General features: G+C 38.5%; 1 long non-coding RNA gene across 1 annotated transcript in view; it reads right to left on the minus strand.

Annotated features, from left to right (window-relative positions):
* Window positions 1–25,825, minus strand: part of LOC142140434 (uncharacterized) — a 28,062-nt gene extending 2,237 nt beyond the window's left edge. Inside the window, exon 1 of the long non-coding RNA XR_012688475.1 lies at window positions 25,528–25,825. This is a non-coding gene — a long non-coding RNA (uncharacterized LOC142140434). The remainder of the gene's footprint in view (window positions 1–25,527) is intronic.
* Window positions 25,826–26,103: the final 278 nt, after the last annotated feature.

The raw sequence follows: 26,103 nt of genomic DNA on the forward strand, positions 1-26,103 counted from the left end.
ATGAATATTTCATCTAAACATTGGAAAATATGTGAGACTAATCAGCTACCATCCAAGTCACCTAACCTGGCGAGACCCCATTTCAACAACAATTATGAACATTCTTTTGCTCTCTATGTAACCATCATTCTTAAATCACCAAATTTCCCAGCACGAATTAAATGGATAGAGTCTAGTTTTCTCTCCATGTCTAAAGACAGTAGATACGCAAGATGTAGGGAGTGCAAGTGGGGTGTGGCCCCATTGTACAAATGGAAAAACAAACAAAAACGCCAAAGACAGAGGAGAAATTCAAGCAGGTGTAAGGTGCCACAATGTGTCTCCTGTACAGTATGCGGAGGCACATTGTAGTGAATATTATTTTATTTTTTTTATCAAATCTCTGCTCATTTTCCCTTGTGTCCCATAGAAATGCTGTGGCTGGTTCACTTATAAAATAACTTATTGTATAAATATATTTAAATTATTAGCGCAGTGCACCAATTTATATCATTGCAAATGTACTGATTTTTTTTATATTGTGTGTATTTCAGTATAGGAAATGTATTGATTTCTAAAAAAATGTGTCAGGTTAGAGGAAGTCTGTATTGCTGAAAGCAGGCAATGCTAAGTAAGTCTTTTCATCACAGAAGTGACAAAACTGCGTTAGCCTGAAGGCCCAGCAGGAGGTTACCTGTTATGTCTTGTTAGAGAAACAGGATACCTCCCAACAATGTAGACAGTAAATCTGAGGAAGTCACAGGTTGATGTGAAAGTTAAATGGTGTTAAATGCAAGATAGATGAGCTACATAAATAATGCAACCAGCAATTCATTTAGGAAATTGATATAATTTTAACAAAATTTACATTAACTGCACATCTAGAGAAATATCACATACTAATGTTAAATTATCTTAGGAGTTAACACGCGTTTCGGTGCCTGGTCAGATTAGTGGACTGGGCTATCCCCTGACAACATATGTATAAAAGGAGGATTGTTTGACCGTGTAATGTATCAGTTTCCAACTTCTGGATCATCACCAGTACCACAAACTGGTGTGTAAAGTCTTTGTCAGGACTCCTGAGTAATAGAAATATAAAAAAATTACTGCTTGAAGATTTGGCTACGACTATTACCTGCTGTATCCTGTGACCAACAGATAAGAGCTTACACTCTAATCCATTCCCTGGCTGACCTGTGTTGAATCCAGCGTCTGTGTCAACAGTGTGCCTAACCAGCAGCCCTGATCCATAGTACACAGTCAGGAGGTACCAGTCATCCCACAGCAAAGAGGCATTACCTACAATTCTCCTACAACTATTGTGCACTTCGCGAGTGTCTGGTGGCAAGATGACACCAGTAGGAGCGGTCAGTAAGAGTCGGCTACTGACGGTGAGAAGGAAACCAAGATAAACTGTGCAGGAAGAACATCCTTCAGTTCTACCTGTGCCCCTACAGATTGGGTGGTGAAGTAAGCCCATCCAGTCATGGATGCAAAGAGAAAAATTATCAGAGATTCGGTACCGTATTGGTCAGCAATGCGCGCAGCCAGACATCATGGTGGCATCCGCAGCACACTGCCAGCAACTGAATTCTCCCAATTTTATTCCACTGCAGCCATTTTTCAAGAAGAATTTAATTATTAGTACACCAGTAGGAATCCACAGCAGAGCAAGCAAGACTGATTTATCACTGCACGGATACCATATGCAGGAATGTATTTATGACTCATTTCGGGTGGATCATTAAAACAGTTACTCATCCTTTCCTGACTAGTTGTGTTAGGGAGTAGAACAACAACTCGTCTTTCTGCCAAAGCCCCAAGTCACATCACAATACAGGTCAGAAGAAAGGGTTCACGTTGATTTAATGATGGCACATGAAATACCATGGATGCCAAAAAGTTTGGCTTTTTAATAAAACACAAATTGCACTAAAAAGGTCTGATTTTGAAATCCATGCATTAGTTGTACCCATGGTTGCTTACTCTCTGGAAAAGTCTGACTTAAATTCATGGAAGACATCCCAGATTCCCATGAAAGCAGGCAATTCCCCAGGTGACCTTCCGTAAGTTGGCCAGGGACATGATGTAAATCATGCATTCATTCCAGCACCAGTACATAAACACCATGGGGGAGATTCAATTAACCGTAGAGAGCAGCAGGAGCCTGTGGCAGTGCGCTCCTGCATACACTTCCATTTAATAAGGTACTGACATATTCATCTTCTGACTGTGGCAATAAATCCAGTATGACCAGTATAGAAAAGCAGTAACCCCACAAATTTGTATTCCTCTTGACGTTGGGATGCAGGCTTGAATCTTTTGATCAAAATATGAACTAATATGTTTTCATTTTGCTAGACACACACAGATATGCAGTTTAAAGGTTGAGCGCTGACAACTGTTTTTTGTTTTTTATTCCTTTAAGTCAGAGGTAGGTAACCTGTTAAACTTCAGGTGCTGAACGGGTGGCCCTCTAGCTTCAATAAATTAATCAGAAATACAAACAAAAAGCCATTTACTCAAGAACTTGTCAGCAGGCATTTTAAATTAGTGTTGCCAGCTTTAATAAATAAATCTGACAATAAAGCAGGAAGGAGCTTGGCCTAAATGCTTGAGGATAATTTTGAGACACACATAAGCAATAAAATCAGCTTCCCAATATTTTCCTTGGATCAAATGTACAAGACCTGTTTGTGTATCCCTGGTAACTTGTATTATTAGAGCTAGGAGAGATATAGATATATACACACACACACACACACACACACACACACACATCACTGTGACAGACATAATTATATATATTTTTTCCCATAAGTTCCCTGAGGATACTGCATCATTTTACAGGCTCGACCAAAACCCCAAGGATATAGTAGCAGGTGCTGGTACAATGGCAGCAACAAACAGCCACAAGACACTTTCAAAGTAACCAATGCAACCAAGTAGCACCTACACTGTTCTGTCATCCCGCTACCCACCGTTATTTTTCTAACATTTCACTGTATAGAATTATTTACCAATGCAGATTTAGTTAGACTAAAAAAAATAAAAAAATAAAAGCAGTAGACCCATTATATTAAATAGTGTTAAACCCTGACAATTTTGTAGTGTCAGATTATAGTTTGGATATAATAAAATTATTGTTATATCTATAGATACATAACAAAAGAACAATAAACCATGGCACTCAGTCCAAAACTGCAAACACAAAATCTATGTCTGTACACACCAAAAACACTCCCTTCATACAAGGTGGCAGCCTTCCTTCAATGCTTCGGGTGGTAAGGCCGATGTAACAAATTTCTAAAATACAAAGAGAAGGAAACAAGGGTGCCTGATAGTGTAGAATTTCAAAGTCAATAATCCCAAAAACCAAAAGGTGTATATATTAACCAAAGGTGTATATGCGTATCCGATATATGTATCATACAAGCTCAAACTAAGGATCCTGGATCGTTCCACTAGAACTGCATATGCTTTCTCCAGGTTAGTGTACTCGAACGGATAAGAAAAGAGAAACCAGACTAGTGCAGTATAGTTAGATCAAACAGGTTTAAAGTGCACCCAACCACCTATGCATGTGCGTACCAAAGCAACATAGACAATCAGCTTATCCGTGGAGGTCCATGTGGTTCCAACACTACTTCATCCGCAGGGTTGTAGTTTTAAGATGTATATTAGGGATTGAGATCCTGTGTCCATGTTGCTTTTGTACGCACATACATAGGTGGTGCCCTTGTTTCCTTCTCTTTGTATTTTAGATATCTATAGATACATTTATCAAATGGTCTTTTGCATGTCATATGCGCACTGGCATGTCAAATACATGCTTTACCAAGAACAACCAATTCTATGTTGGCTTCCATGTACTGGACTAAACTTGACTCCTAAAAGCAAATACTCGGTTGCTGTAAGTTGTAATGCTCTTTAGATCATGTTATTGAATCAATACCCAAAAGTATTAGTCATCAATGAAAGGGTTAACCGTAGTTTAGAAGGATTTTCAAATATTTTGTCACACTTAATTAATCATAATAATTGTTTGCACCAAGCTGTCACAACACATCAACATTAATTTTGCTTTCAAACTTACATGACTGTGGCAATCTGTTGTGTGTACTTTGTTTTTCATATTTGGAACAAGATTTAATTGGATAGCGAAACTTGCATTCTCTCCAATTATACATGTTGAGTACTTTGCACTTATTGAAGTGTAAAATGTATGTGAAAAGCTTGTTTTGTAACAATCCCTGTCTTTGTCAGTGGTTACATTTAATATCTAGGAATTGGACTTCACCAGCAATGGTTCAGGAGATGCTGTAGCACGTGACTGTAAAGCACTATTGCTAGCTAATGGACTCCCCTGAATGTAATGCTTCCCACACATGCTGCAATATGACAGACAAAAATGCAATACCACCTAAGGAAATTATTTTCCCAAGGTGAACTGACAACTCTAAACTTATCCCCTGGAAAGACGCGAGAGGAGGAGGTGTGTGTTAACAGGCGGACCAATCACAATCTGTTTCTCTTGATTGTAGCCTGTAATAGGCCCTGCCGCTCAACCCCCTTCACTCCCCACCCATGTGACCATACTTGCTGCTCTGTTTTGAGACTGTCATAGAAAGTTATGAAGGTAAGCTTCTTTGTTAACTAACAGCACATAAGAATAACCAGTAACTGATCCCATAACAACCAACACTTGCAGACAAGGGAAACCTAGGTACCTAGTAACAGTGCAGTCGCGGGCTACACAATCAGATCACTATTGCAAAGCACTAACTTAAAGAAGGCTGTTGATGTAGTTTTAATAAGAAAATCGGTTTCATTCTTTTGGGAGGAATCAGTGTCATCTTCTAATTACAAACATGCACCTATATCAATGAATAGTTTTTGCAAAGGTGGGCCATTTTCACAGTGGCCACATGCTAACCAATAGAATGTCTTATTTTCTCAGACATCAGATTACGATTAAGCCAGAAAGCACAGGGATTTAAATAATTTCATGTGACCAAGTCTCAGTCATATAGCAGATGACTCACATCTTTGTGCTCAGAAAACTTAGCACAGTTGGCAGCATATCATTTTAGAGAGTCCTTAAAACTGGAAATTGTTTAGCAATAACTATTTGCATGGGCAAAAATTAAACATGGTACCATTATTCAAATAACAGAGGTCACTTATCTATAGTCTAGCAAGCTTAATATTTGTGGTTGAAAGCTACAAGAGGAGTTGCTAAGAACAAGTATTCAAGAATATGTTCTAGATAATATCATTAGCTACAGCATAGATTTATGTAAAATGATATTGTCAAACAAATCTACTTGAATTGTTGGGACGTTGTGAGAAGGAACTTGGACTGAGGGGTTGGCAGTGGATGAAGTATCTTTAAATTTTTCAAAAGCATTTGAGACTCACTTAATGCACACTGTCCTACAGATGTGGGAAGAGACTTCAGCTGTTATGGAGTAGGAAACTAAAACTTTTTTATTTATTACAGAGCTGCAGTGGAATATCAAGGTTAGGCTGGGTACACACTACAGGGTTTTCAGACAATTATTGGACCAATCACACAATAAACAACCGTTCGGTCCAATATCGCATTCGTGTGTACGCTGCAGCGATGAAAGATTATCGTTTTAAAGCACATCGATTTATTTCATTTGATTTTTAAACTGGACTAAAAATCTTGTTTTACAATGGAACGAGGTTGTTCCTATTATGCAGTGTGTATATACTCATGACCGGCAGTGTCCAAAGATCTCGATGGAGTGTACAAAGTCACGATCTTTTCAGGTGATAGCTATGACAGATGAAGAGCACAGATCTGAAGGTAAATCTTTGAAAATCCTGATCAGCATGCCAATAGTGTACACACTCTACACGTTTTCAGTCGTTGGTAAAATCGTTAATGATAACTCATCGAGAGAAATTTTCTATAGTGTGTATTCAGCCCAACACTGGCCAATATATTTTACATTCACGGTTCATAAATGAAAGGTAAATTAAGTGGTCCTTTAAACAAGGCTAGAACAGTTCCAAACATCAATCCTATAGTTGAACATGGCCCTTTAACCATATCATAAGAAGTAGTAAAAATACATAAGTAATCATGTGCCTGTTCATTCTCTGTGAAGTACATGCAGGGGAAATCCTGACTCATACTTCCCTTACCACCCTCAAGGCATAGTATAAGCAGAACGCCTCAACTCTATTCTTGACAATTCTTACCAGTGAAAGTACTAAAGAGGTTAAAATGGAATTGATCATAGCTCCCCGATTTCTTCAGACACAACTTTATTCTTGGAGTACATTTTTTCATATACAAACCGCAAGCCACTGCAGTTTTAGTTGCATAACCACTAACTATGCACATGAGCTCACATCTGGTACCTTTTAAAACTTGCCAAAAAATTAAAGTTTCCAAAAACTGCAAACTACGTATGATTCATATCCTCCGACTGCTTTTACAAATCTACTTAATTGTGACAGGATGAGCGACTAGCACACATTAACAAAAAAAAAAACACAAGCGACGAAACAAAACAAAGTTTATAGTTTGGGAAATTCTGGTCGTTATTCATGGCAGAAAGGTAGATAATGATAGTCATTGCTAAACCCTATGGCAACTACATTAGAAATGAGGCGTTTAATTATCACAAGTACAAAGGACAGCACACTAAAGAACAAGCTGGATGTATGGATAGGTTATTGGAGGCATATTTCAACCTCTGCTCCCTTCCTGGCTACACAATCTATTTCCCCTACTTTGCCATTCCCTTCACCCTGGATTTCCCTTTTTATATAATTGCCTTATAGATACACTCAGCAAGACTCACATCTGAATCTTGCTCGGCCCACTTAAACTAAATTGTGATTACAATATTATATGGCACCCAAATGCAACATCTTAAGTTAAGCCGTCAAACTAGCTAGACATGTTTCTGTAGTGTCAACCTTAATGAAATCTGAGACAAATTTATTTTGTTATACAAGTTGCTTATGCTGCTTCTCATTCAGTGATTAGAGGACATGCTTTTCTCTTAAAGCTTTTCTTTGAAAGCTGGAACGAGTATTGTGCATCATATAACTTTCCTCACATTGTACATATATATGCATGGAAATATCACAGGTTGAAATATCTCCTAAGTTAAGAAAACGCAAGTTTGTGTTGAGCAGACTTTTCCAAGTGTTTAACAGGGCAGAGTTATATGCTTCACTGAACGGATGCAGAGCCCCACAGCTCCATGTCACACACCAGCAGACAAGAAGCTATCATGTAGTGAAACTGCTTAACAGTGATTGATCAATAGAAGTCAAATATTATCAAATATTATCTGATAATATTCATTACAAACATTCATTTAATAGTGAATTTTGACAGAGTGGATAATTGCCCTTCAACTGCTTTTCATAAACAAACTGTTTTGCTCTTTAACTTTTACTCCAACAATAAAATGTAAACTTAGTTTTGGAAATGCACAAAATTGTAGTTTTATTTAAAGTGTGAAAGTGCAGACATCTGTTTAAGGGTGTGGCAAAGAATAGGATATGGAATGGAAGAGAGGAGCATCCTGACAAAGAGTCTTTGTTCTACTTTGAATCATCTGACTAAATTGCATTAGCCATATTTGTCTACCCAAGCATGTATTAAAGGTGCAGGCTCCTAAACAATATTAAGTCAAAGACACAAGTTTATGCCAGAATGCAAATCATAAAAATCATCAAAGACATAAAAACCATCAAATAATAAAAAAAATACATTTTACCCCATCTACTAGCATTATAAATTAAAATCCAAGTTGGAAGTGCAATGGAAAGTGCATTTGAAAATAGGTTTTGAGGAACCTCATATCACTACTCTGTACTGTTGGGGGACACTGCCCTTTTCACCATCAAATCCTCAGTCTGACTTCATGCTTACCTCCAATGCCCTCCCAATATCATGACATTGCCCATTTGTTGCATTCCTGTTGTCAGCGTGTGGAAAGGCCACAGTCTCACAAATGTTCAGTACATTCATCTACTGGTGGGGTGAACATTCAGATGATCTGATTGGCTACAGACAGCTCTATTTCTGACCCCTTCTAAACAAAGGATATTCTGGGCAAGCAGACGATGAATGTTGAATACATTATGCATTTTTTACCCTAGTCAAAAATACTTCAAACAAGTTTTATATTCCTCTTATTGAGCTGGGATATCATCGTGTGCACCTGCAGCTCTTTAACCAGTATAACACTGCATCCTGTTTGGTTTTGTTTTTATAACTGAAGTGCATTGTTAATATTGTTGAGAATAGATTTAAGTTTGAGAAAATATCAATACAGGCAAAAGCCATTGCATTTAAATAAACACGACAAGCAATAACCATGAATGTACAAATGTCTGCCAATTCGGGCCAGAATAAATTATACCTTGTAATACATTTGTGAAATATTTTTTCTATGCACACCAAACTTCCTGTATATAAAAGTTTTCTTTAAAAACACATCGTAAAATGTTAAAATAAAAGCTGCCATTCATATTGCTAGCAGGCCACATACAACCAGTCGTGAATAGACCGCCTATGGAATAATTTCATCAATGAACAGAACAAACAATAATATTAATAAAAAGTTGTGTAAGGCTGACAAAACTGAAAACTAATAAAACATGGAAGATATTTAAAAAAAAAAAATTTTTAAAGCTTTTGTTGGACTTTGCACACAAAATGGTTTCCAGTAAAATTTCTGACAGTTATTGGATATTTGTGGTTGAACAGTTTGACCGTTCCATTAACAGATAGTCCAGGATTTGGTCACCCCAGCAAAGTATACCAAGATTGGCCACTGACATGCCCGCTTGGGTAACAAGTCATTTAACCAGGTGGTGTGTGAATATGTGGTTTCTAGGGAGTCATCCCATAGGGGATCGGACACACTTGTGAATATTACAAGACTTTGTGTAATTTTTTTTTAGTCAACAGTAGGTTACGTAAGCATATTCAAGTAGAACAACTAAAATTAATATGTTTTTTTCGTAATGTAAATCAGTTACAAGACTTTTATATTGCATCAATGTATTTGTTTTCTTGATAAAAAAAAATAAAAATGATATAGTTATACAATAAAGGAAGCATAAAAGATTTGTAATTAAGCATAAATGGAGCAACAATGTGAAAATGTCATTCTATTTTGATTTGTTCATCCAAGACACATGTCCAAGGTCAGTAAGTGCTGACTTAGATCCCAGCAAAGGCTTCTTTAAAAGCAGAAAGGCCCACGGAAGACAATAAAACACAAATAAGACTGTTTTACTCTATAAAAACAGGTTTTATAAGTCTGCTAAAGTTTCTACCATTTTCTTATTAACAATATAGTTGCATTAAAACATATTGGTGAACATACATTTAAAAATTTGAAGCTACTATGACCACGAGGGCACACTACTTCATTGCAGTTCATATGATAGTACGTTTTTTTCTGGGGAAACAGTACACAGAGCAAAGGAAGTGGGAAATATGGCCTCCTGACAGAGAAGGCTTATTATACCCCATTCATACTGCACCAAAATCCCGGGTTTTTGCCGGGGCGAGCTCAAACGACCCGGGTCTTGGTGCAGTATGAATGGTACAAGTCAAAAATCCCGGGTCTAAAAACCCAGGATTTATCGAGGGGTAATTCCCGGGTCGGACCCGGGTTGCCTGCACTATGAATGGTGCAACCCGGGTTTTTCAACCCGGGTTGCACAGAAAACAAGCTGATTGGCTGTCTGCCTGTCTCTGGAGGATGATGTCATCGGTGGGAGCCCGTGGAAGATTCGAGAAGGAGTTTAGGAGAAATGGTGGATGGTGGAGTGCAGATCAAGCTGAAGCAGAATCGGAATTTGTTGGAGAAAATTGCTTTTATTTCACTGAATCACCACCCACTTTTGCATCATCTTTATGCGTCAAAAAAACAGTCACCTTTCAATGACATCACCATTTTTCAGCCAATGAAAACTGCTCTGGTGATGACTCCCACAAATTGCCAGGGCACAGACTTGTGCAGTATGAATGGGGTCAACCCGGGAAATTCCCGGGTCCAAGGTGCAGTATGAATGGTGTTTCTGAGCTGGGACGCTCCGAGCCCCGGCAAAAACCCGGCTTGAAAAACCCGGGATATTGCCGGGGCGGCAGTATGAAAGCGGTATTAGTTATCTCCACAATTGTGAGGAAGAGGTCATTTGTCAATATACCCCTCATTCACAAGAGAGGTAAAACCCAACTGGCAGCACCACAACAGTCATCCACAATATCACTAAAATAACTTGACATATACAAAAAAGGTGATCCAAGCCAAAACAAAAAGTAATAAAAAATATGGTGCCCTCCTTTTTAGATGATAATTCCTCTGCTAGGTGAGAACTTTTTGTCCGAGATGAAATACAATTAAATTGTCCAGAATTTCACTACCCCAAGACACACAGTAAGGGTCATTTAGGAATTGACAAATCTGTGCACCTGTTAAGCTTCTTTTTGTGCACACTCGCTCCACTCAGTGATGCAAACTGTGCCTAGTATATTGGTCAGCAGCCACACCAGAAAATGCACATCATGTAAATGGCAGGAAGGTGCTAAGTGCATTTTATTGTAAACATAATGTGGTAGAGAATCAAAGATCTTTTTGTAGGGAAAAGGCTGCGTGACCACCGGTAAACAAGAAAATGGGCCTATAAATGCACATTCTCCACCCATATATATTTTAATCCTGTCCTGCAAAATAACTTCATGCTCCCTTAGCAAGAAATGCCCTTGAAGCAACAAACTCTCCCATTGCAGAGAACACCATCTAGGCCTACAGAGCTCCTCAGACCAGGCTGGCCTACCAATCTGCTACTTACTACTAGCTCCCTCTAGGCTCTGGACAGGCTCAGCTGGTCCTCTAAACCAGGCCTGGCCAACCTGTGGCCCTCCAGGTGTTGTGAAACTACAAGCCCCAGCATGCTTTGCAGGTAGACAACCAGCTGATAGCTGCAAGGGCATGCTAGGACTTGTAGTTTCACAACACCTGGAGGGCCACAGGTTGGACAGACCTGCTCTAAATCATCAATACTATTTTCTCTTCCACAACATCATGCTGCTTCTACACACTAGTTATCCGAGACTCTCAAACCCTCAGATTAACTGGTTAATTAACAAAAACAGCCAATGAACTGGAAACTAATCAAAACATGTTAAATTGTTTCAGCATTTAATTAACTCATAATTGTGGCAAGAATCATGTGCCGAGTGAAGAGGATGTTTCTCCATTTCTGGAAAGCAGTGCATCCTGTATTAAAGGGAAACTTGTAACAAATGAAAAACAAGTATGGTATAGAACATCCCCATTTTCCACCTACTATAGCAGCTCATAGGAATTTCCTCTACACCAGAGGTAGAAGTGATAATAGGCTAGAACCATTAGTTGGGGGCTGTTACAATTGAAAGGGTCCATGCTCAAACATTTATGCTTATGCAGTATTGTTAAAAGGGACCAGTTTCCTGCATTTCATAGCCTGGAGCATAACTGCACACATGATTGTTACACACCATTTCCTCCAGAATGCTGTATAGCTGTTATGCCAGATACATGCTTATGGGTGTGATTGCAATGCAAAAGTTATGCAATAAAGAGGTTATGAAGGTCCTCAGAAATGTACAGACTATAAAAATATACCAGTGGTCCAACTGCTGGTCAGCTCTGCTCAAATTCATTCTGAAATCTAAACATTTTCTATAGATGGAATATCACACCTTTTGTTATGGTTTAATTTCAGCTGGGTCTGATGACTTGTACAGTGGACATTAGAACACTCAAGTTGGACTAATCTTGAGAACACTAATCCAGTATTCGCTCAGATCTCTGCTCACATCACAACAGACAATCATCCCAGTATAGTGTGCCTAAGAAGCAAGGCAATAACACATCTGAAAAACAATTATGGCAAAGCCATGTGAATAATTGGGGAGCAGAGATTAAAACCCAGGGGACAAAGTCACCAGACACTTTGTCTATATCTCCACCTCTAGGACAAAAACAAAATGGAAACAAAGCTAAAACCTTAACAGAAGCAAATAGACAACTATTCACGGATTAAAAGCAGAAACCAAGGCTGAAAGCCAAGAGCTGTAAATACAAGACTACACAAACACCTTCAGCTTAGATTGCACTAGGCATGTTCCTAAGCAATGCTGTCTTTTGCAGCTGTGGTAAAACACTTTTGTTGCAGCAGGTGATGAGATAAATTGGCTGCACAGAAAAACAAACGGTCACATAATCTGCACAAAGCCTGGGGGATGGCACGTAAATGCTAAGCAGAGCTGCTAGCTTTCAGTTAAAACACATTTTATTTCTTCAGTTCACAGAATAAAATGATTATATCATCTTTACAAAGGAGTCAAGAAAAGTCTGCCGTTATTCTACTGAAGTGCACAAGCGCTCAATCATTTATACAGCATTAAACAGGTACAGCATTTTGTGACTGACATCAAGGACTGGTCAGAATTCACCACCTATGTATGTGTAGCCTGAGAACAGACTGCAGCAGTGGTAAGGACTGGTAGTTTTCAACCACAACAACATTGCTTTTAACCCTCCCCCCCATGAAATTCTGAATGCATGAGTCATACTGTAACTCATGCAGGGTTATACCAAAGCCTTAAATTGTCCTGGAGCCTAAGGCTGGGTACACACTACAGAATTTTCCAACCAATGTGTTCTCTATAACTATTTTACAAACAACTTGCAAAAAAAAAAAAAAAAAGTCCTGATCAGCATACTATACATTATACAGGTTTTAAAAGATTTAGGGGTATATTTACTAAGCTGCAGTTTTGAAGAAGTGGCGATGTTGCCTTTAGCAACCAATCAGATTCTAGCTGTCATTTTGTAGAATGCACTAAATAAATGAAAGCTAGAATCTGGCTGCTATAGGCAACTTCTCCACTTTCAAACCCGCAGTTTAGTAAATATATCCCTTACCCTGCAATCTGTCCTCTTAAACTGTGATAAGTCGGCTAAAAAAAAAATCATGACTTTGTAAACTCTATGGAGATCCTGATTAAGAGTACATACATACTGCAGGATTGGAAGGACGTCATTCCATAACTGAATGAGACTTATATTTCAGCTGACCAACCTAAGCAAACGGTGGTCCATGCTTTTGAACAACTATCGTTCATCCTCTAAGTGTACACATTAATGTGATTTCTGGCTGAATGGTCGTTTATCGAGTGAATGGCCCCATACATGGCTGAAAAAACTGTAGTGTGTACTCAGCTTAACTGCACACATGATTGATACACTCCCATGAGTGTTTTATGAACTTAACTTGTATTTTATTTGCAAAACTTTTTTATTCTATAAAAAGATACTAACAATAATAGGCTAGTTTATGTTAAATCAAACACTGCAATCTGCCTGTAACCTAAAAATGGGCACCAATATAATGGTCAGCAAATGTAAATACAATAGTAAACATTTTAACAAGATAGAGGACTGTTTACAAATGTACACACATTACCTCTGATACTATTTATTTATTTTATGTATAATGCAACTTGTATTTTTAAGTTTAGGGACCTAAAAGTGCACCTGCCACATTGTCAACACTACAACATAAGCTACCTGGTACATGGTCTGTTCCCTTTTTTTCCACTTATTTTACAGTTCTAGTAAAATGTTGCTTGATATTTAAAAATAATATCAAACAAGAGAAACTAGAAATGGGCAACAATGGAAATATTGTGTGGGCAACCAGCCAGTCAAAACTAAAAATCAGCATAATCTTTTAAGGAACTAGCGAACACATGCATCCTTTGGCCTGAGAAGGGACTCTAAAAATTAGCGGACAGCATATATATTTTTTTTTGTGTTTTTTTTGTTTAAGGGAAATTGACTACCTACTCTTTCGTTTCCCCCCACCCTGGTATAACAAAGGAAAATAATAAAAAAAAAAACCAAAACACATGTATGGTATGTATACATTGGAATTCAGTTTTCCTGGTAACTGAACAATTATATCAGTCACAACCACATTTGTGGACAAACTGAATCTGTGAGCAGTAATTGTGGCAGACTAATCGAATTGGCAACGTGTACCCTAATATCATGATTAGCTTAATCATAATAACTATGAAAATGTTATTGTTTTTATATCTATCCCAAACTCAGAAGTTACTTTTGTCAAAATTGATTCCAGCAAATCACTGTTTAAGCAATAGTTCAAAGCATTTTGGTGAAAAAAATACCTAGAGGTTTTAAGTTGCTCTATGTCAACTTATCATGATTGTTTACTCAAATCGATAACATAGCTGCAATTAACCCTTTTTATTACCCAGTTAACATTTCAAAGGACCTTAAAAGATTGGCTGAAAATCCTTCCGCAAAACACCATATGAGGGGAAATCAGCTCACTATATATTCCATATGAGAAACAGCATTGATCAAAGAAATACATTTGTAGCCTCTGAATGCAACAAAATAACAATGTGTAAATACTGGAAGAAACCTATAGGGATGATGCATCTCTCCTAGGAATCAATATAAATAAAACATATTTCATATGTATATATGCAGAAAATTATACCATGTTTACTGCAATTAATGTCTCATGTTCCAAAAGGGAGTTATGTTATAAATTTGGAACCTAGTGATAGAACTGTTGGAAAGGGGCAATAAATTAGTCTTAAAACAGATTGGCAGGTAAGCACAAATCTCTCAGGGAGGTCACAGAAGAGGGGTGGTAAGATTAATAATAAAAAAAAAAAAAGCATTGAAATATGTTGCAATGATCAGTCCACTATAGAGAAATTACCCAAACCTTCTAGCAATGCGCTCAGGTGGCACGTAAATGAGTACGAGAATCTTTGGATAGGCTACATTTATGCAGGGAATGCTTTAGTTTATAGTGTGATTAAATTAGGTTGTGACTGCATTTTAGGATAAGAGCTGACACTCTTCAGTTGATTTAACTAAATATTAGAGCTGGCAGTATTTTATGTCCAAGACATTGATTTGTTATTTTCTGGACAAGCTATTTGAACATTGAAAGACCAAACTGATGTCCAGAGTTTAAGCACACAGCAGACAACCACATTTTAAATAATCTGTGTGCTCCCTGATCAGAAAGAAGCAATCACCAGTTTTGATTAATCTAAATAGAATTTAAAAAAAAACAAACACAATAGTAGAATCCTATCTCATACTGGATTTTTTTTTTTCTTTTAAAATGTCCACCAAGGATGGTGTATGCATACTGTTGTGATTCCCGAATGTTAATGGTTTTTGCTTTCTCAATAGGTTGGGTGATCTACTAAGAAAATAGTAACCAAATACATTGACAAGAGAAGCCTGTTCCTTATTGCAGTAGCCCAGTGAGATGTGAATCAAATCTCCTATTCTGGTCAGTCCTAACAGATCCAGTGTTCTCTCCACCCAGATAGTTTTACTTGCCACCCGGCTATTGAAACCCATCAGAGTCCTATTATAATAGAATAAACCATTTGTTTCTCCTATTTGAACAGGCACTATGTGAGCACTACAGCCAGCAGTAGACTACTGACCACTAGTTTGATCAGTCCTGGTTGATGTGGGCAATAACCTCCAAAGTTTTTCAATATTATTGCAAAGTATTACAACTGCCCCCACCCAGCTACTTCTTAATGCCACCCAGCTGGCAAAATTTTCTGGGGAGAACACGGAGATATAATGGTGTATGGCTAACTGCCCTGTATGGTACTAAAAGATCCATTTAACAAGGTTTACAAAAAGAAACACTTACATGTGGCCCTTTAACTAATGTAGTTGTGCTAACTGATACAGAAAACAAAAAAATCAATCTTCTAAAAACTTTGTTCGATATATACATTATCACTGAATACTCAAGAATATATTTCTTCCAATGAAAGCTTCAAAAAAGCCTTCTATGTCCTAAAAATATAAACTTACCGGGTTAAACAAACATATTGTAACTGGACCAAATTTTGTAATTTACAAAGTGTGAAAAACATTCAGCCATGAAGGGGTTAAGCAAGGGTATACAGACAGCTGCAAACACTTTTAAGGTTCACAAGGTTAAACTGACAAAAGAAATACAACAGTTCATTGAATTTTTGGAAGTGTTTGCACAGAGTAGATAGTGAACAGTGAGATAACAGTATTAATGACATTAAATTTAAATATTGTGTTGAATTTAAGCATTTGTTTTTTGTAAATTACTCAGTAGTAATTTGCAGAAGTTTGTAGGTGGTCAAGTCATATCACCAGAGTTGTTAACCTGACAAGCAAGCTTATACTCTGGCAAGAGGGCATCATTTCACATAGGAGGGGTGGGTAGCCTGAGGTCTTCCAGTGTACAGAGTGAACCCAAAACTGCTTGATGAATAGAAACCCCACAAATATATTAATACTTTACAATAAAGGCAGTTAAAAAAAGAAACTGTCAATTCCGTCACTAATTTGTTCTGTGATGTAAACAAGCCCTACACATGTAAATAAAGCTTAACTATTATACCAGTTCTAGCTCAAACTCATTTGCATGTGTGTCATTTACTATCATTGTATTTATATGCACTGAACCACAGCAGTCAGACATTTTTTTGCAGGACTAGGAAATGAAAGTGTAGTTGATTGAAAAAAATGCAAACATATAGAAGGGCCGCATCTGCATTTGAAAGGGCCATTAATTACTCTTAATATAAAGAATTAAAGAAAGAAAAAAGAAATCCCTATATGCCTCTGGTATGTGGGGACACTGCCACTAGTGAAAACACTTCCATCTGGAGCATGCAAAAGAAGGAGTGATAGTATGTGAAACATAGAATTTGATGGCAGATAAGAACCACTTGGCCCATCTAGTTTTCCCAATTTTTAACCTATGGTAACCCAACCCTATTTAATCCTTATTTCTTTTTAAGGATATCATCATGTTTATCCCAAGCATGTTTAAATTACTCTACATTATTACCCTCTACCACCTCTGATGGGAGTCTATTCCACTTATGCACCACCCTTTCTGTGAAGTAATTTTCCTTATATTTCCTTTGAACCTACTTCTTTCCAGCTTGTCCTCGTGTTCTAATACTTCTCCAGCTTTGAAGATTATTTCCCTCCTGTACCTTGTCTAACACCCTTAGTTTATTTGAAAGATTCTATCATGTCCCCCCCCCCCCTTTCTCTTCTCCAAACTATACACATTACGATATTTTAGTCTTTCCAGGTAAGATTTGTGGTGTAGGCCATGCACTTCTTTGTACAGCCTCTAATATATTTATATATATCCTTCTGGAGAAATGGCTTCCAGTACTGGACACCGTATTCTAGATGAGGCTATAACAACGGCTTTATTACCTCTTTCTTTCTGCTATGGATTCCTCCCCCTATGCAGCCAAGCATCTGACCTGCCTTTTCCATTGCTTTCTTACATTGCTTACCTGCCTTTATGTCACCGGAAATAGTGATGCCTAGATCCCTAGATCCTTATCCTTCTCAGTACTTTCCCTTATAGTGTCAGTAAAACTTTGGTTTTTTTGAGACCCAAGTGCATGATTTTGCATTAAACTGTGGTGGTCATGCTCTTGTCCATTCCTGGATCATCAATCATTCGTTTTAGCCTTCCTGGTGCATCTACCCTGTTGCATATCTTTGGGTCACCTGCAAAAAGGCATACTTCCCCTTCATTTTCATTTGCAATGTCACCAATAAAGATATTAAAAAGCACTGGTCCAAATACATATCCCTGGGGTACTCCACTGGTAACCTTTCCCTCCTGTGAATGTACTCCATTTATTACAATTCTCTGTTTTCTATCATGCAACCGATATCTAATCCATTCAACCATCTTAAGCTGGGTACACACTACAGAAATTTCAACCAACTTTTTATGCCGAGCGATTTTACATGCGATCGATGGTCCGATCGCTCGGTCCATGGACTGCATACACACTAGCCTTGTCGGCTGATTGAGCCGATTATTGGACGAAAACCGTGTAGTGTCTACCCAGCTTTAGAATCCAATCCCAAGCTTTTGAGTTTATTTAATAGACTGATGTGGGACAGTGTCAAAAACCTTACTAAAGTCTAATTAAGCTACATCAATGGCCCACCCTTGATCTTTTACTAATCAGTCAAATAAAGTCAATAAGATTTGTTTGACTTCACCCCCCCCCCCCCCCCCCCCAATAAATCCAAGCTGTGCAAGATCCTGTAAATTGCTGGATTTGAGATATTTTACAATACTCTCTTTTAAGAGAGTGTTTTCAGCAATTTCCCTATACTGTGCTCCCTCTTCTGGTGTGCCGCACAATCACCCTGTGTTGGGCAAATGAGGCCAAGTTATGCGGTGCTCCCCTTCAGCCTTATTCTCTGCTTTATAAGAACACAGACAATACATCAGATTGGGAGCAGTCAGCTGGGGCACGCAGGTGAAGATTCGACGGGCTGCCTGTTGCCCACCACTACACTAAGGCAATCAAATCTCATTGGTTATTAGATGCTACCACAATACTAAAGTAAACTCAAGTGTCTTTGGGCACGCCTTAAATCAAAGCCTTGCTCTGTTCAGTCTGAGTAATATAGTGATTCATAAAAAATAAATTCAGATTCTAGACTACCACAACGATTCATCACAAATGACTCGCATGAAGCTTAAATGCTGCAGAGAATAAAATAAAGAACAAATCCTGGTGTGCCCTTCTGCATGCACATTCCTGGAGGATTTTCTCACACCCAAGGCACAATCCCTTCCACTGTGCAATACAATTATTTGTAATTCTGATCCTAGCTGCTTATCAATTTGAAAGAAAGTCTACATTTTATATGGATTTAGTTGTTAGGGTCTTCAGTTAGGACAGCATAAACTAGCTCTGGTGCAAATATTATTATTATTATCATCATCTTTTATTTGTAAGGCGCCACAAGGTTTCCGCAGCGCCGTACACGTTACGAACAGTGGACTATACAGGGTAAAACAGTACAGAACAATAAACAAAAAGTACCAGTACTTCAGGGACTCAGGGCAGGCATATACAGTAGAGACGGAGCTAAAGAACAGGTTTGGAGACAGGAGGGAAGAGGGGCCCTGCTCATACGAGCTTACATCCTAAGGGAGGGTAAACAAATCAGGCACAGAATGGAGCCAGTGAAGCAAAAGGGAGAGAAAAAAGGGGCCAGGGGAGAAACAGAAGAGATGAGAGGTTAAGTGGATGGTTGGTGGGCCTTAAGGGACAGGTGAGTTTTAAGTGCCCGCTTGAAGGAGCACAGATTGGGTGAGAGATGGATGGAGCGAGGGAGGTCGTTCCAGTGAAGGGGGGCAGCGTGGGAGAAGTCTTGGATTCTAGAGTGGGAAGAGGTTATCAGAGTGGAGGAGAGGCGGCGATCATTGGCCTTAACCACCTGCCAGAGAGCAGGTGGGTGAAAAGGACTAGGTGGGTCCAGAGTACAGGTGGGCCAGAAGGATAAGGTGGGCCGATTTGGCCTCAACCACCTGCCAAGGCAGGTGGTTGAGGCCAAATACAACCTCAACACTTGACCCACAAAAATACCTACTGAAATTTAACACCCAAAACTGCTGGCAAAATCCCATATAGTAACCAAAATAATGATCACAACGACTACATTTAAAAATGTGTTTCTTTCTGTAAATCCCTTAGGTCAAGCATCATTTACTAGAATACTCCCCAAATTTGGATATTATGGTAGTACCACCTTAGGGAGGGGATGGGGGAGTAAGTGGTGGAAGGTTTTAAAAGGCTTTTGTACCTCTAAAGGGTTTCCAACAGCTCTAAGGGTCGATCTAAAGCATCTTCAAGTATGACTAGTGCCCAAGTTGAGTACAAGTTCGAGACAATCCTGATAGTCTTGATATTCTCTGTCAGCAGACCAGAGCTACTCTGAACTAAGAGCTGATAATAGAGACAATGGCATAGCTGCAGTAGAGCGATGTATTCAGGGCAAAGTCCTAAATACGAGACTAGAGATACATGTGGAGCTGCAGACACATTGAGCACATTTACTGGCATGCTGGGAGCGATAGTGCACCAACTCCCAAAATTATTTAGTCAATCCACTGATTAAGACTGTAAAGCAAATAAACCTGAGCATATAGAGTCCAGGTACCTATTTGCATAATGTCCAAGTCTAGAGAGAAAGGGGCAAGCGACACACAAGTGATGTGGAAACAAACTGATGCAGGGAGATCAGGGCAGTGGCTAAAGAGGAGTGCAGAAGTAGAGAGGGAATGAGACTATCCCTAAGGCGTGGAGCTTTTGTGTATTACCTGTCGGACATTTATTTACTTGCAACTACTAAGTATGAGCTGGAGGTATTCGATAAAGAAGCTGACTGATGAGAGATGGTTTAGTGACCATTATTTAAAAACTGTGATGTGAACTGTACTTTATGCCAGTGTCATCAGGAAACAGACTGGTTTATAAAAAATTGTATCAGAAAGGACCCCATCTCACCTTTTCTACAGACATAGCCTGAGGATAAGAAACCAAGCTTAGCTGGAGGAAACCAGAGGTAGGTAACATAGTAACATAGTTGATGAGGTTGAAAAAAAAAAAAAAAAAACAAAGACACCAGTCCATCAAGGTCAACCTATTTTTGATCTCCTACGATCCCTCACTTATATTTGAACTTGATCCAGAGTAAGCAACTCAGACCCAATATTGCAGTCCAATTTTTACCCTATATCCACTACGATCGTTCATTTTAATAAACGATCGTATCCCTGGATACACTTTTCCGCTAAAAATTTGTCTAACCATTTCTTAATCATACCCATTGAATCTGCCATCACAACCTTCCCTGGCAGTGAATTCCATATCTTGACTGCCCTTACTGTAAAGAACCCCTTCCTTTGCTGGTTGTGAAATTTCCTCTCCTCTAACCTTAGGAGGTGACTGCATGCCATGTGTATAGTTCTTGGGGTAAATAATTCCCATGAAAGTTCTCTGTATTGATCCTTAATGTATTTGTACATAGTAATTATATCTCCTGTTAGACGCCTCTTTTCTAAACATGCCTAAACTGGCTAATCTTTCCTTATAACTTAATGACTCCATGCCCTTTATCAATCTTGTCGCCCTTCTCTGGACCCTTTCTAGTTCCAAATTATCTTTTTTATAGAGTGGTGCCCAGAACTGTACTGCATATTCAAGATGAGGTCTTAAAAACTATTTATAGTGTCAAAATTACATCGTCTTCCCTTGCATCTATGCCCCTTTTTATGCATGCCAATACTTTATTTGCCCTTGCAGCTGCTGCTTGACATTGAGCATTATTGCCAAGTCTACTGTCTACGAGCACTCCCAAATCCCTTTCCATTATAGATTCTACTAAATTAATTCCATTTAATTTATAGATTGCGTTCTTGTTTTTGATCCCTAAATGCATAACCTTACATTTATCTATGTTAAACCTCATATTCCATTTGGCAACCCAATCCTCCAGTTTATTTAAGTACCTCTGTAGAGAAGCTACACCTTGCTCTGATTTTATTACCTTACAGAGTTTAGTGTCATCTGCAAAAATAGAAACTTTACTCTCTAAACCATCATCAAGATCATTAATAAATATATTAAAAAGGAGTGGCCCTAGCATGGAACCTTGAGGCACTCCACTTAAGACTTTTGACCAATTAGAAAATGTTCCATTTAACAGAACTCTGTTCCATATTCTCTAACCAGTTTTTTATCCAAGTACAAATGTTGTTTCCTAGACCCAGCTCCCTTATTTTGTAAACCAACCTCATGCGTGGCACTGTATCAAAGGCCTTTGCAAAATCTAAGTAGACCACATCTACTGTGCTGCCCTGGTCTAAGTTCCCACTAACTTCCTCATAGAAACTAATTAGATTAGTTTGACATGACCTATCCCTCACAAATCCATGCGGATTCCCACTAATAATCTTAATGCGCACCAAGTAATCCTGAATACTATCCCTTAATATACCTTCCAGTAGTTTCTCCACTATTGATATCAGGCTTACAGGTCTATAATTTCCTGGTTGTGATCTCGTCCCCCTTTTAAACAATTGCACCACATCTGATATTTGCCAATCCCTTGGTACTGAGCCTGATCAGATTGAATATATGAAAATTAAGAATAACGGTCTAGCTATTTCCGAGTTTAGCTCCATAAGAACCCTTGGGTGTATGCCATCTGGACCTGGAACTTTATTAATCTTAATATTCTTCAGTCGCCTTTGGACTTCTTCTGTCAACCAAGTAATAATTAATGGTACAGTTTAATTTGCATTTTTATGTATTATTTCCACCATTTGTTCCACTCTAGTAAATACTGAAGAAAAGAAAGTGTTTAATATTATTTCCTTGTATCATTTATCAATTCACCCATCTCACTTCTTAGGGGTCCTATATTATCTTTTTTAATCCACTTGCCATTTATATACTTAAAACTTTTTGGGGCTTGTCTTCCTTTTTTTTGCAACGTGCCTTTCATTTTCTAATTTATCCAATCTAATTTCCTTTTTGCATGTTTTATTACATTCCTTGTGCTTACAGAAGGACTCCTCAGACCCTTCAGACTTAAACAATTTAAATGCACGCTTCTTCCTTTGAATTTCTTCCCTTACCTTTTTATTTAGCCACATTGGTTTAGACTTAATTCTTTTACATTTACTTCCCATAGGAATGAACTTATATGTGTACGTTTCCAACAACATTTTAAAGACAGCCCACTTTTCTTCCGTATTTTTTTCGTTCAAATACTTTGTCCCAATTTATGCACTTTATAGACTCCTACATCATATAAAAATTTGGCTTTCTAAAGTTTAAAGTCCTAATTGATCCCTTATACAACTAGGACTGAAGGGCACCCAGGTGGCACACACCAGTAAGAAAGGGGCGACAATTCAAGTAGACAAGCAGCTACAATTAAGAGCATGCTAAGACGTACGGACTGGTGCCCTGAGAGCTGATTTGCAAGGAGTGAGGGTACAGGCCCTGGGTTTACATTTTTTTGCACTCCAGAGCCATTTTTCTCTGCTGCTGCATACTTCTACTATGGCCGTAATACTACATGGCTCACACCCCCACTGCATCCCATCTGCATAAAAACACATGGAAGTAATTCAGCTCACAGTTAAATACTGTATATAAAATCAAAACATGCAAATGGAGCAGAATGTGACCCCTGCACCCTTGCCACTATAGACTTCGACCTCTGTGACCTTTCATTACCTCCAGACATTAAGAAGGATAGGTGCGATACCATCCTTAGGTAGTGGCACTAGTGCTTTTTCTTTGTGTTTATCAGCACATGGCAGGCAATGTAGATGTAAATGGTAGAGAGAAAGTAACCTATTGTTTACATTGCATAAACAACCAATATAAGCAGATAAATTCCAGGTTCCTGTAACTGCTAAAGGCAGAGCTCAGAAAGTGCCAGCGTGCACTATACTCGGGGGCGCACGCAGGATTGTTAGCAGCTCCGTTTCAGCAGCACTGTACTATACAGCAGCCGCGGTGCTGTCAAAGAAGCGTCCTCGGCGGTGCTCTATACAATACAGCACCACCGCGGACGCTTCTTTTGACAGCGCCGCGGCTACTGTATAGTACAGTGCCGTATGTATGAGCACTTTGTTAGCGGAGGGGAGGGGTTTCTGGAGACCCAGAAAACCCCCTGCGTGCGCGACTGATACTTTCATGTCACCATGATCCTCTAAAGCTTACCTGAGCATCTAAAATGATCGTACTTTTTTTCTCATAGGCCCATCAGTGGGATATCGTAATCAGATGCCCCTCCCAACAGTCCCTGACCATTTAAAATATGAAAAAAAACTATTGTACAGGTGTTTCTAGTACAGAACAAGTTCTTGTATTTACAAATTTATGCAGGAGAGTGTACTATGCATACACAGATATTTGCTATATATACTGTATTTAATATTTGTAAAATATTCACTCATAAAAGCCAAATATTATAGAGAAAGTCAATGTTGATATCACCCTTAGATGAAAGCATAAAAGAAAACTTTCTCTGTAAAGCCTAAACAGCAGAAGAGTAAAAACAGTTATATTGACACTTTTGTCCTTTTCCTGAATCCAGATAAACCAAAATACTAACCAGTGTCCTAGACTTCCCCCTTCATTAGTAAACCTATTTAATTGAGTATCCCCTACAAACCAAACTCTGCTTTATAGGAATATGTGATTTCACATATTAACCACATGTGATTTTGCAAAGTAACCAAACCATCAGGTTTGCAGGATTTAGAACAAAGAGTTGAGGAAATGGGCTAAAAAACATCTTTTAAAATGGGACCTTCTTTAAGCTTTCTTTGTAATTCATATTTCTGTCAATTGTTACATTTTTAGCAAAAATAAAAATATACTCTTATTAGAACTCTTCTACGTTATGTTGAGAACAAAGTCAACAATAGTAATGCATGGAAAGTAGGTCTATTTAAAACCAATTGTAATAATATTTACCAACAATAAGAAACTAGATGTGTATGTATATGTCCCTTCTATACATGAAGTTGCTACTGATGTCGTCATAATTGGTTTAAATGACTACCTACCACTTAAAATTGAAAAAAAAAACTTACATAACAAAAAATTTAAATATATTGATACAACTACTGTAAGATTCATTGTCCCTATGTTTATTTAGACACGCCCCATGATAGCTGACTTGTTCCTTGCCATTAAGTAGGTAGGGCTGCTCCAGTCTCAATGAATACTCAGTAAAGCAGATATGGGGTCTCAGGAGCAGATGAACCACCATCACCAGACCTCATAGCCACCACACCCCTCTCCCCAGCAACAGCGGTAATTCAGACACTGATGTGGGCAGAAAAAAAATTCTGTGATTGGCACATCACAAGTTGATCTACAGCAATATTACTATAGCCTGGTCATATTGCTTTTTTGCAATAGCATCACTGACCACAGATCATTTTTACTGCCCATGTTATTTGCTGCAATGATTAGCCGTAAAAAAACAGAGCTATAGGTTTTTAACAACAGAGACAATAAAAAGGTCCTGTGACCAGCTGAACTCTCACAATGCTATACACCACACAGAGCATCAGGTAGCCATCTACCCTCTCAAATGACCAGAAAGTGGCTGGGTTATGACAGAGGCGTGGGCCAAATAAACAGAAGAAAAATATATATATATGTTTTCACTACTTCACTTTCATTTTGAAGTGGCAAGGTAACTTGAGGCACTTCTGAGAATTATTCTGATCACCCACTGAGAATTTACTACACCCCCTCATATGCACCTATACAATGAGCTTTCTGCCCCACCCAAATGCAGACCGATGGGACAAAGAGCTGGCATTTTACACACTGGTATACATGCTGGGTGGAGGGGCACTCATTACACATTCATACTTCTATACAGGTTATATTTAGAGCAAACTAACATTTGTCAGCTGCTGCAAGCCAAGCATGGAAAGTGGACAGAGTACACAAAGGGGAGTTGTAGCTAACAGCTCAAGTACTAAGCAGTATAGAGAAATAGAAAACTAAGAGAAACCTGGGTAGGGAAGCTTAAGTTTTCTTACCTCGGATTCCTGTTGTAAGAAATACCAAGCAAAGCAGAACGGAGAGTCTCAAAATCATGCCTGCGTCACGTCTCGGGTTCTCAGCCAGCTGTCTGATGCGCACCCGCAGACACAACTCTATAAGCAAATAGGTAAAATACTCAAATATCGACCCTCCAAGGATTGATCAGGGTTTCAGGCTGCTCAGAATAGCAAGTCAATCAACTTTAGGAGTAACACACTGCCTGATTCTGTATTCAGCCTGCAGGAAAGTTTCCACCCTATTAAAATGCAAAGACTTTAAATAACTTTCCATCCCCCTGTACCATTCCCCTCCCAAAATATGTCCATGAGATGAATAGGACCAATGAACGAGTCTGCTCAGTACTAGCTCCCCCCTCCCGGCTTAACCATCGTACTGTTTTTTTCAAAGCGTTTTAGTAACAAGACACTGGCAGCAGGGTGTGGCTCAACTAAAACAGCCTAAGTCATGATATCATATTTTTTGCTTTTAAGTTTATAAATAAATATATATATATATATATATATATATATATATATATATATACATACACACATATAGATATATATATATAT

Source organism: Mixophyes fleayi, chromosome 2, assembly GCF_038048845.1.
Source record: "Mixophyes fleayi isolate aMixFle1 chromosome 2, aMixFle1.hap1, whole genome shotgun sequence".
Taxonomy (NCBI): domain Eukaryota; kingdom Metazoa; phylum Chordata; class Amphibia; order Anura; family Limnodynastidae; genus Mixophyes; species Mixophyes fleayi.